The 12,736-nt window shown below is 46.1% G+C and overlaps 1 long non-coding RNA gene across 16 annotated transcripts in view; it reads right to left on the bottom strand.

Annotated features, from left to right (window-relative positions):
• The window catches only part of LOC108390496 (uncharacterized), a 76,097-nt gene extending 64,385 nt beyond the window's left edge, over nucleotides 1-11,712 (bottom strand). For 9 of the 16 annotated variants that reach the window (XR_012128449.1, XR_012128450.1, XR_012128447.1 and 6 more), the window contains exons 1-4: nucleotides 9,786-10,666; nucleotides 8,917-9,072; nucleotides 8,263-8,624; nucleotides 2,968-3,073 (exon numbers count right to left, since the gene is read on the bottom strand). This is a non-coding gene — a long non-coding RNA (uncharacterized lncRNA). The other 7 variants (XR_012128451.1, XR_012128454.1, XR_012128448.1 and 4 more) reach the window with 2 other exon arrangements.
• Nucleotides 11,713-12,736: the final 1,024 nt, after the last annotated feature.

The following is a 12,736-nucleotide window of genomic DNA, read 5'->3' as shown; positions in this document are numbered from 1 at the left end:
CCTGACCCATCATCACCCTCCCGGCTTGGTACTTATCTCCTTGCCACCCTGCAAAACCTGAGCCCAGGAGCTGACTTTCTTTAGGGTGCATAACAAAGGAGAGATCCCAGAGCAATTATGGAAAGGGCACCACTGTAATCAGTCCTGGAAAGACCTGATCTAAAGACTTGTTCCAATTCCGGGTGGCACATGGTAATGAAAAAAAGATGAAATCATATCTGGAGAGCACATTATGATAGAGCTAATCATACTGACCCTCTGGGTCTCAGCTTCAAAAAGCCACATCCTCCACGAAGTCCTCCCTAACTACAATGAGATTATTCAAGTGCCTGGATATGTACTTTCTTATACCTTGAATCTCCCTTTGTCATAACAATTATCACACTATTGTTATTGTTGTATATATGTCATATATATATATATATATATATATATATATACACATATACACACATATCCTCTTATAAACTCTTGTTTGTATGTGTCTGTAGTGGAGAGACCCTAAAGTGACCCCCAAGAATTCCTGCCTCTTTTTGTCCTGCCTTGGTATTATCCCCTCCTCTTGATTATAGGAAGGACTGTGACTTGCTTCATATCAATAGAATATAGCAAGGTGATGGGAATGTCACCCTTGTGGTTACATTAGGTTACATAAGACTCCATCGCAGCAGACTGGACCCCCTGCTGGCTTGATGAAGTAACTGGCTCTGTTGGAGGAGCCCGTGTGGCCAGGAACTGCAGGAGACCTCTATTCGTCATGGGTAACCTCTAGGACCTGCGGATGGAATCTGCCTGACTGCCAACCAGAACCAGGGCCCACAGTCACACCGTGGTAAAAAACTGAATTCTTCCAACACGGTACATGAGCTTAGAAGCATATTTTCCTCCAGACTTCCAGATGAGAACACAGCTCAGTGGACATCTTGACTGCAACTTTCTAAGACCCTGAGCAGAGCAGCCAGCTAAGCCTGACCCACAGCAAGTGTGAAATTAAAATGTGTTGTTCTCAGCCTCTAAATCTGTGGTGATTTGTTACACAGCAATAGAAAACAAATATGTCCCCACCCTAGAATATAAGCTCTGTGCAGGCAGAACCACATCCATATTGTATCCCCAGCACCGCACACTGTGCTCAACAAATATTTGTTGAATAAATGTGCATCAGTCCTACAATATTCTACATTCATTCCATAAGCAGGATTATTTTCACCCAAGTTTTTCTACAACTGAAAGAAGATAAGTGACACATCCAAGATTCACATAGGAAGAGAAAAGAGTTGAACTAGCATCGCCTAGGACCAAACCCCAAGCTCACTTACTAACATCACAGCCATGAGAACAGTGCGGGCTTTCCACCTTGGCAGAGCCAGTGGGTACCTACACAAATTATTGTTCCTAGCCCATACCCATGGCAGACATCACTAATCAATCCCAAATGCTTTCAGGCTTTCACTGCAAACCTCAACTCAGCATTTCAGCAGACACAAGCAATTGAGGGGAGCTGACCCTGGAGAAGAAACCTATTTATCAACTGAGTTCTAAGATCCTCATTGGCATCTCCATGCAACTGAAATTGAGATCCATTCCTAGGTATGTATGGGAAGGAATATGAAAGAAATGAAAGTCTGAGCATGGGGAAAAGTGGTACCCAAGAAAGAAAAGCCAAGAAAAGAGACTGGGAGTGGGGCTGGGAAAAGACTATGTTCCCTCCAAAGGAAAGCCTCCCAACATTTCCAGGCAGGAAATTCCACTACTGATGCAAGCTACAGCTGGATTCTGTTATAGCTGAATTCCCCAAGTCAGCTGATGGATTCTTCCCTGTACAGAAATCAGACTCAGCAATTAGAATCCTTTTTTTATTAGTAGTACCATTGCCATGCCATCCCAGCTGATAAATGCACCAGGGGTGCTATGAATTGAACATTTGCCATGGCTGATATTTTTATTGTTTTGACAATTAAGGTGTTATGTTTGCCTGAGGGGTTGCAGTTTTGATATTTTCAACATTAATCTCCAGAAAGGTAAGCTAACTGTTCAAACAAGGAGTACCTGTGCTGCCATAAGCAGGATAGAGTCTTAAAGTAAGAAAATAGAAAAGTAAGGAAGGCAGCCAATGGATTAGTTGTTTGCTTTTGAGTTTCTGTATTTGTTAATAAATTGATTAAACCCACTCTGCTCTAGGCATTAAATAGACCAGGGTTACCAAGTATATGGTGCTGATGATACCACCTCTCACACTCATGGCAGGCATTGCCAATTGATCACATCATTCTTTCCCCCTGAGTCCCAGCTTGGTCTTGGAAACATTTCCAACACGGAGGTCAAGGCAGCCAATAGCAATCTGTCATTTCAGATCTCAAGGCAAAGCTACTTGCCATCCAAGATTATGGGAAAAGCCCCAACTCATGAGTTGCCAAGCAAAAAGCAGTAAAGTGAAGCTGTTACAATTAAGAACACAGGCACTGGAACCAGAGGGCCTGGATCTGAAGCCCACCTCTGCTACCCACTAACCATTCCATGCCTCAGTTTTGCCATAAGATGGGGATAGTAATAGCAGTGACTCCTGGAGCTCCAGTGGTGATCAGATGAATTCAGATGTGTCTAGATGTTGGAAGACTCCGTGGCAAACATAAGCACTGGCTACTCTTTCTTATATTTTGATTCCCATTGTTCTATGTGCAAAACCTAGCTCTTCTACCAGACTGTGAACTGCTCAAAGGTAGATACCATGCTTTTCCTTCTTTGCATCCCCAGCACTTGATACGCAATAGGAGCTGAGTCGGTATTTGTTAAACTGCCCAATCAAACTCTTCCAGCCAGACTGGCAGGCTCACTATTCCTTCCCCCAGTTGCTTGCACATTTCTGCCTCTGTCTCTCCCATCCCGCTCTCCCTATATCTCTTTAAGGCTCAGCTTCATCTCTGACCTTCCACTCTCGCCACCAAACCCCAGTCCACTGATACTCACCTGATTCCTACCCATCCTTCAAAGCCTTCCCAGCTGGAGTTCACCAAATATTTCCAGCACTCTGCTTTCTGGGCACGTGGTAGAACTTCACTGTCTGCCCTGCCGCCTGTGGTGAGTAGAACCATATTAAAAATCTGGCCTGCGTGCGGAGAATTTGATTGCTGGTGTGAAACGTGTTCTCATTTCTCTTTCCTCCTGCCGCAACCACCAGCCATGTTCCAGTCTGCGGCTACTCCATCTGTCTGGTTTGGAGTGAAAATTAGGTGAAGCAGTGCCATGAGCTGACCAACAGCATGGATGGACCAACAGCATGAATAGGAAATAAATCATTTTTTTTAAGCCATCAGAATTTATTGGTGCTGTTCCTGCACCATCACCTGATTAATCCTGACAAATACATTGCCTGAAGTGCAGCATCCTTCTGTAAGCCTGCTTCGCCTGCCCTAGCCCACAGTAATTTCTTCAAAAGGGCAGGGAAAAGAATCACTTATTCATTTTTATCCCCAAACCTAACATCGTGTCTTACACATAGTAAGTGCTCATAAATCGACTGTTGAATGAATGAGCAGCTGTAAATCTCTGAGCCTCTAGCTTTTCAATCTGTAAAACAAGATAATACATTTCTTGATCTTCATACTTAGCTGGGCTTTTGTGAGGCTATTATGGAATTATGTGTAAAGAAAAAGGGATTTGTAAACTACAAAACAATGAACACATCTCAAGAAGTATTATTAGATGATCAACTACTGAGAAAAATTCTCAGAATTCATTCATTCATCTTATTCCTGGTACTATTTCAGTTTGATAATGAACTGCCCCCACACACACACAATTCTTAAATTCAGCTGCTTTAAATTCAGGAGTAATAACAGTGGTCCACATTCACAGAATAGCCGATAAATGTCAGGCACTGGGCTGGGTGCTTTTCACACCACTGTCACTTATCATGTCCAAAGAGTCATAGGAGATGGGTACGAAATACCCATTTTATAGATGGTAAAACAGAGGTCCAAAAGAGTTAAGCAATTTGCCCAAGGTCAAATGGCTAGAAAATGGCAGCGTCAGAAGCTTGACCAATAACCCCAAGCATTTAGACTACTTGGGGAACATCAACCCAAGTATTTGGAGTCCTTGGAATCAAAGCCACAAGCCACAGCACCCTTCTACCTCCCAAGGAAGGTCTGAACTAAACACTCTCTGAATGGGGCAGGGCAGGGCACTGTAAGCTCCAGAGTCCTTGTATGGGCTTCAGCCCCACTGCAGGGACAGCAGAGACTCTGTGTAAAGTAGACTTGCCCAGACACTCATTTCCCAAGTCACAGGCTGAGCTGCTGACAGGTGTTTACACATCCACGTAGTTGAGTCCACTCCCAATTTAACAAACTCGATACAAGGCCAGAGCCACACACATACATACACACAAAGTAAGCATTTACTTCTCACTTTAGAAAAGTATATGCCATAAAAAACGTTTAAAATAGTGTCAGCTTCATGAGTGTTTGACCATCACACTGGGCCTCAGGCCCAGAAGGCCCTGAACTGGGGTTTAACACTCTACAGTTGCCTTCTTGAAATTCTCGAATTTTACTGTTGAGTTCGTGTTTTGTAAGTGACATCCGATTGCACAATGGAGCACCCTTTGGAGACCTAGACCTTAGCTCATCCCTCTCAACTCCTGCCACCTCCCTGCTTCCCTGGGGAGGCCTCGGCTGCCTGCATCCCACCGTGTCTCCACCTGAGCGTAGACATAGAGATCGGCTACAGGTGGCATGGGGACAGAGTGCTAGAATTCAAGTCCCCTTTCCCACATTTGCCAACTGTATGATCTTGGGCATATTATTTAATCTCTCTAAGCCTCAGTTTCCTCATCTGTAAAATGAAGATAAACACAATCCCTGAATCAGGGGGTTGTTATAAGAATTAAATCTGAAAACCCCTGTGAGCGGCTAGCATGGTGCCTGGCACCCAGCAGTGGCTATTACATTGGCATTACAATCTCACAACAAGCTGTGAGACAAGTTTTGTGATCCTAGGTCACAGATGGGAAACCAAGGCCCAGGAAGATTAGGTTCTGCACCCAGGAGGCTCCTAGGAGAAGAGCCCAGATGCCAACCAACAGCTGCCAGATTCCAAAACCCATGTGGTTGGCCACCAGGCCACACTGACACTGCACGGAATGGGGCTCTTTGGAGGGCCTGAGGTCCCACCCCAGGCCTGCTTCAGGGGCCTTTAAACCACAGCCCTCTGGACTTGGGATCTGACAGGACCCTGTAGCTCTCAAAATCCTGGTGGTGGTCAAGGTACCCTACCAGGTAGCAGTCATGACCACCATTACGTGGCAGCTCCAAAGACCACTCATGTCTGTTTAACTTCTCCTCCACAGAGTCGCATGCATGCCATGTCTGGACAGGTACCTGTAAACATCTCTGAGGAAAATCTATATAGCTGATAAGCTCCACTGTACATACCTAGTATTTGATGCTGACAGGGAGCTGTAGGAGGCAAGCAACGAGGTAAGCAGTACAAGCTCAGTGGAGCTGAAGGCAAAGGAGAGAGAGTGAGAAAAGCAGACCCGGTACTAACTAAGGCTTGAAACCAAGGCTTTTATGCCTTTGAAACTAAATCCAGGAAAACTGCTGCCACCTGTGTAGACAGTTGGAGGGCCTATTCCCCAGACTGTTGCATTGTTTGGGGGCCTCCAGTTCCCAGTCTCACAGGCTGGGAGCGCAGCGCTGAAGTGTCTGGGCAGCAGGCCGTGGGGGTTGAGTCAGCCCTGGGAGCTGGCACAACCCTGGCCTTGCGTGGAGCCCGGGCCCGTCTCCGACACACGGCAGGGATTGGAGGCAGGAGTGGGTGTTTGCTGACAAGCAGCTTCATGGGAATGCTTGCCTCGGCATTTCTCAGTGCTGAATCAGGGAGAAAAGCTGGGCAGAGTGCCGGCGGAGTTCAACTGAGAGACAGAGAGGAGGGGCAGAGGGAGGGACGGAGTGGGGACAGAGGGAGGGATGGAGGGAGGGAGGAAAACCAGAGGCTGAGGCGAGAGGGCAACCACCACACCAAGCAGCAGTTCCAGCACAAAACCATCATCACCTGAAGGACCACTGGGTCTTTCCACGTGCGTTTGTCCTCACCCCAGCCCTGTGAGGTGCAGAAACACCAGGGAACTGTTATTCTCTACACATGAAGAAACTAGGGTTAAGAATGATCCAGAGCTACACAGCTAACTAGTGGCTAAAATGAACTCCATCTCAAGCCTCACAAAGCCCGGTGCTGTTCCACATCCAACCATCACCTGCTCCACCTCTGGTAAATGCTCTCACCTTGCTCGGCTCCTCCAGAGGTCAGAAAAAGCCAGACAGACAGGCAGCGGAGCCCATACTGAGAGGGGCGTCACGTCTCAGCCAGACTGGGACGGGGGAGAGCCGGGAACACAGGGGACTGATGGGTCCTGTTCAGCCCTGCGGGGCAATCCCACACCCACCCATGGAGACGGAGAGAAAGAAGTCCAGCTCTCCCCCCACCACCCCTTTCGTCCCTCATGTGTCACCCAGAACAGTGCTGTCCAATAAAAATAGAGCGCGAGCTACACATTGTCATTACAACTTTCTAGGAATATTTTTAAAAGCAAAAAGAAAGAAGTGAAATTAATTTTAATAACACGTTTTATTTAACCCTATCTATCCAAATAGTATTGTTTCAACATGTAACCAACATAAAAATTATTGAGATATTGAAAAAAAATGTGGGTTTTTTGTACTAAGTCTAGCACATACTTTACACTTCCTCCACACCTCACGTTGGACCAGCCTGGGCACGTGTGGCCAGTGGCTACTGAGCTGGCCAGGGCAGGTCTACAAGATACCAAGGTATCCAAATGAATACAGTCTCACTCTAGATGATTAAAAAAATATGTTTTTTTAATTATCAAGCAGGAAAACTGATTTTTTTATGCACAGTTCTATGAATTTTAATGCACGTAACCACCGCCATAAACAGGGCTCAGAGCAGTTCCATCACCCACAAAGAACTCCTTGGTGCTTCCTGTCTACTGCCATCCCCTCCCCCCTCCCCTAACCCTCCTAAAATGGAATCATCCAGCTTGGAAGCTTTTGAGGCTGGCTTCCTTCACTCAGCATAATACCTTTGAGATTCATCCAGTTTACTGTGTGCATCAATTGTTCATTCCTTGCTATTATTGAGTTTTATTATATTGCATGGATATACCACAGTCCGTATATCTGTTCAACTGACGGACATATTTGAGTGGTTTCCAGTTTGGGATGATTATGATCACAGCTGCTCTATATACATGTACAGGTTTTTGTGAACAGAAGTTTTCCTCTCCTCAGGAGGGGGACTGTTGGACCATATGGTAAGTGTGTGTTTATAAGAAACTGTCTAACAGGGTAGTTAGACATTTTTTAGTCCCATCAGCAATGTGGGTGGATGAGTTCCAGTTGCTCTGCATCCTTGTTCGCACTTGGCACTGCCAACATTTTTATTTTAGCCATTCTGATAGGTGTGTAGTTAGTTGTATTTCTTTATGGCTTTAATTTGTTTCTCTCTAATGACTCATGATGCTGAACACCATTTAATGTGCCTCATTGTCCTCCATGTGTCCTCTTTGGCAATATGTTCCTGTAAGTCTTTTGCCCATTTTTAAGTTAGGTTATATGCTTTAAAAGTTTTATATATTCTAGATACTAGCCCTTTGTTGGATACGTGATTTGCAAAATATTTTCTCCCAGTCTCTACATTGTCTTTTTATTCTCTTAACATTTCAATGATATCCAAATTTATCAATTTTTCTTTTATAGATTATGCTTTTGGTATCATTAGGAAGAACTCTATGCCTACCTCCAGGTAATGAAGATTTTTCTCATATTAAGTTTATGAGCAATAAATCACATGTTCAATAGCCAAGGCTATTTCAAAACAATATCTAATAAATTCAGGTGTGGATTTTAGTTGTGAAAAATCCACATTGTCAGGTGGATTCATTCATTCACTCCACAGATATTTAATAAGTGGAAGAACATCACTAGCAAACAAAGATGATTAAAATTTGATCCCCAGTAGTAGCTGCCATTAACTGAGGGTCTAGAGCCAGCGGCCATATATATATGATCTATGCCCTCCTATCCAGCATTCCTCATTTTACAAGAGAGAAGCCTGAAGCTCAGAACAGTTAAGTAAATTTCCAGTTACACAGGCACAAAGTACTGAAATTAACCACAAAGCCCTCAGGTATAGGAGGGCTCTTTGGTTTTAGCAACAGAAAACAGCTTCACTTACCTAAGGGTAACCAAATAAAGTGGTCTGCAGACACTTCACAGAACCAACCCAACGGCTGAATGACCAAATCTTGGAAGGGAGAAAAAAAAAATCAAGGTGGTTCAAAAATCTAGATACCAGGAAAAAATACGGATGTTAACTTCCAGGTATCCCCGTTGAAGGAAGTGAGTTCAACTAGTTTCAGTCCCTGTGTGTGTCCTCTCTCCATCCAAGTTCCCTGGGACAATCGTCTCATGGCCTGCTGAGCTGGGCGACCATCTTCCGACCGAGGAATGATGGAATCCCTTGATCAGCGGTCCCACCCAGACTAGGTGCTATCACGGGCGTTGTCTCCTTTCCTTGCTGGAAGGACGACTGAGGCTCTGTTTATGGAGGCAAAGGGAAGAACAGATCCTGAGGAGACAAAGACCACAGAGACCCACCCCTGCAGTGGCTTCCAGCATTTTATACCTTGATTCATGATAAGAAATATATTTTGCCAACATGTGAATATATTCACATACAACTGAAATGAAATTTTCACCTAACAGTATGTACCCTCACAATGTGTGGTACACTCTGATGTGTCATATCCACTTCCTTTCATTTTTAAAAAATGGATGCTGTGCCACCCTCATGGATCACAACCCGTAGATTGGAAAACACTGCGCTTGCCATGATTGCCTTCCTCTTCCTACCCACGAAGGCTCCAGAAGGACGGATGTGTGTAAAACAATGAAGACATGGAGTGGTGAGCTCTGCAACGTATCCTCGGAGAATACTGACAGATCAGCCTCACAGGATGGGTGTGTGACCAGAGACGTAAAACTCCTATGAATAAGAAAAGGCTGATGAAAGATAGATGTTTTCCTTCAAAAGCAGACCCTGAGACAAGGATTGGGGTCCAAGTAGCTTACTTGTGAGGTGATCCCAGGAAGGATATCGAGGGAGTGGTGGGGGAGACAGGGAAGGGAGGAAACTCAGCAAAGAGCTCACGGTGAGGGTGCTGTCACTGTGGGAATCTGGGGCCCAATCTCCCAGGAGACACCCTGAGAAACTGCAGAGCATGCCTTAGGACCGTCCCCCCAAGGGGCAGGGAAGCTGGTGTGTTCACCCACCATCTTCTGTCCCTCCTGTGAGGTGGCACCAATGCCATTAATTTCCCAATATTTCCAGGCTGCCACCTGGCAAGGGCCAAGCTCTCGTGGTTGGAGAAGGCCCTCAGGCTGAGAGCGGCAGCAGCTCTGGGCTATGCAGGAGTATCTGCTGATGACCACCAGCCACCTAGCCACCCCGAGCAGTCTCTCGCGAGATGTAACCAAGAAGGAAAGGAGTAACCCCAGAGGCCATTTTCATTCACGAACACCTGCCTCTCTTCCCAGACCACACCTCACAGGTGCAGCCTGCTGTCCACAGCACCTAGGAATCACCAATCCCCTGATTTCTAAATTCACCCAGGTGGCCCCAGCCTGGCTGCCTGGTTTCCTGCCTCAGCATTGCTGAGGAAGGACAGGAAATCTGCCCAGCCAGCTCACCAGTCTTACCTGACCCTTCTGATGCTCAGCCAGCATCCCAGAGAATGTCTCCTACTCAGCCGGTGATCTCTGCCACAGCATTTCAGAAAATCTTATCCACCCTCTCCCCTCACTTTAGAGCCAGAAGAGAATATGGCCCTATTCCTGTCAAGGCACCAACAAAAACAAATATCCAGGACACAGGGGAGGAATCCAGCACACACAACCTGAGTCATCCCCTATTTGTCAGATTAGAACACGGGAGACAGCTTGACTTTGGGAGTCAGGTCCGGTGGGATGGGAATAGAAGAAACACTGAGCACAGTAACAGCAGCGCCTCAGGGCCGGGGGAGTCTCACACAGTCACCCGAGGAGCTTTTAGAGTACGATTCCCAGTGAGGGGTGGGGTGGCCCCCTGGCATCTGCACATATTTTAAATTCCCCAGATTCTAATGGGCAGGTAAGGTAAGATGGGACAGGAAAGAAGCAATAACGTTTCTTGGGGGGGTTCTTTGGAGGTACACTTTATATGTCATCTGATTCTCTCAATAATGCTATATATTACAAATTGCACCCATCTCAGAGGTAAGAAAACTAAGGCTGAGGAAAATCAAGTAACTCACCCAAGTCCCCATTGTTATAAGCCAAAGGACCCACATTGCTATCCAAGACTGAGTCCAAAGGCCGTGATTCTTTCTACCCTACCATGCCATCTGCCGAGGAAAATATTAACAAGATTAATGAGGAGAAAGGGGGCAGAAAAAAAAATCAAAAGCAAAGTCACTGGATAAATCAAGACCGGCCCAGGTCTGGCATGGAGGGAAGGGCCTGGGGGCAGGAACAGCCAGGGACAGCTGAGGCTTTTGCACCAGAGAAATGAAGCCAAGCCACCAGAAGGGGATGGAGTAGCAGCTTACCCTGCCCCGTCACAGCATTCCCTGAGGTTGGCTCTGCTCTCATCCAGTCAGCTCACTGGACCGGTTTCCCATCAGACCTGAACTGTGACTTGGAATGTCAGAGCCTGCCAGCTAGTGTTTGAGAGCCTCCAAGCGTGCTTATCTCCTCCCCCTTCTCCTGGCCTCCAGGCAACTATCTTCAGCTGTGAGAATAAACCACCGTCACAACAACCAGCCTTTCCTCATTTCTGCCGCTGATTTCCCTATCCTCTGACTGCTTGGCTCTCTGAGCTCTGCGGCCCATCTGGTTGAAGGGATATCCTGCTGCTTACAGCCTCCTCTGGGACTGCTCCAACAGGAGAATCCCTATCCATTTCTACTCCTCCGTGTTTCTACTCCGTGAAACAGAATTTTACTTAAGCATCACATTTGAGGAAGGAAAAGGAACTTCAGTCTTTGCTTCCTTGATAGGATTCTGCAGCAAGAAGATGCCCTGTAAACTAAGGCAATCCTCAAAAGGAAAACTTCAGAAGATCTCCCAAGTGTGCTGTGTTTCCAAAGTCCAAACACATCTTTCAATAAATATTAGGAAACTGTAAAGCTGGAAGGGACTCTAGAGATCATCTCTCAGAAAGGGAAATGAAGGCCCAGATGGGGGAGTGACTTACCCAAACCTCCTGGCCTGAGGCAATGGCAGAGGCGGGGCTGGAACCCCCAGCTTTCGTCCCTGGCAGTGTCCTAAGGGCAGGGACTGCAGGCTGAGACAGGACTAAAAGCAGCACGTGGAAGGTGGTCCCCCTGGAGCCCGCCAGGATCTCTGAGAAACACATTCCCCCAATATGCAAGCATATACATGCATGACTGAAATGTAGGTATGGAAAGACTTGACGCCAAAGAAGATAGTGGATTTAAAGCCTGCAGGCTTAGCCTCAAATGTAAAGAAAACAAAGTGATCTTCACTCTTTACTAACCCATCCCTCCTAAGTCGACTATTCCGAGGGCCACCTTACTGACAGATCCAAGAGGCAAAGGTCACACTATCCTGTTAATCTGTATTTTAGAAAGGCAGAAGAGGAAGAGCTGAGATATTAGCCATTATTTTTCTTGCTCTGCTTTAACAGCAGAGACCAAGGCATTAACTGATAAATATAGGATTCATTTAAAATAAATAGTAACTTAAGAACAACCCAAGGAGACTTGCCTTTCAAGATTCAAAAGAATGAATCTATAAAAGCAAATTAATCACAAGGATGTCTGAAACAGCAGACCCTCAGGAGCTGACCTCAGCATGCACAGATGTGAGCAATGAGGTGGGCATCATGCTCAATGCTTTACATACGGAAATTCTCAAAACAGCCCTATGACATAGATACTATTAATACTGCCCATTTTACAGATGAAGAAACTGAGATGTAGAGCAATCAGCTTGCAGGTCACATAGCCAGGAAGTGAAAAGGCGTGATGCAAAGGCAGCAATCTGGCTCCCAACACTGTGTGTTTGGCTATTTACAGTGTTGCTCCTTCTGCAGGACCCAGTTGATCCATGTTGCTTGCTCCTGAGAGCTGGGGACAGTTGGCTCCTGCTCCATTTCCCTCAAGTCACCGCAGGTGACCTGCTCGGAGTTTGCCGATGGGGCAAGAGTGAGGAAGTGATCTTGCACCGTGTTGTAGGGAAGAGCCATAAAGGGAGGGGGACTGCCACAGCTCTGCTCCAGGAAACCTAGGAAGGATGGATGGTGTCATCAGGGAAGAGTCTCTGCACTGCCCAACACCCCTGGGAGCTCAGAGGAGGGCTCTGGGCCTCTGGGAATCCTCCCTTACCATCTTCTTCCTTTGTACAACAGCCATCTTTCCACTATCAGAACAAAAGCCACAGGCTGATCAAGGACCAGAGAAGGAGACTTGATGCCAAATAACATCCCAACTCTTGACTCCCTGCCTCTTGATTGGTCACACTAGCAAAATAAACCCCTTATTTTTCCATTATTTTGGCTGAACACATTCCTGACAGATATTTTTCAATTTCAGTTGGAGGTACTGAAATAAACAAAGTATAGAGATGCTGAGGTGCTTGTCCAAGGTCAT

Source organism: Manis javanica, chromosome 2 (genome assembly GCF_040802235.1).
Source record: "Manis javanica isolate MJ-LG chromosome 2, MJ_LKY, whole genome shotgun sequence".
Classification (NCBI taxonomy): Eukaryota; Metazoa; Chordata; class Mammalia; order Pholidota; family Manidae; genus Manis; species Manis javanica.
Note: the sequence above shows the minus strand (reverse complement) of the source record. Positions and strands in the feature narration are given on the sequence as shown.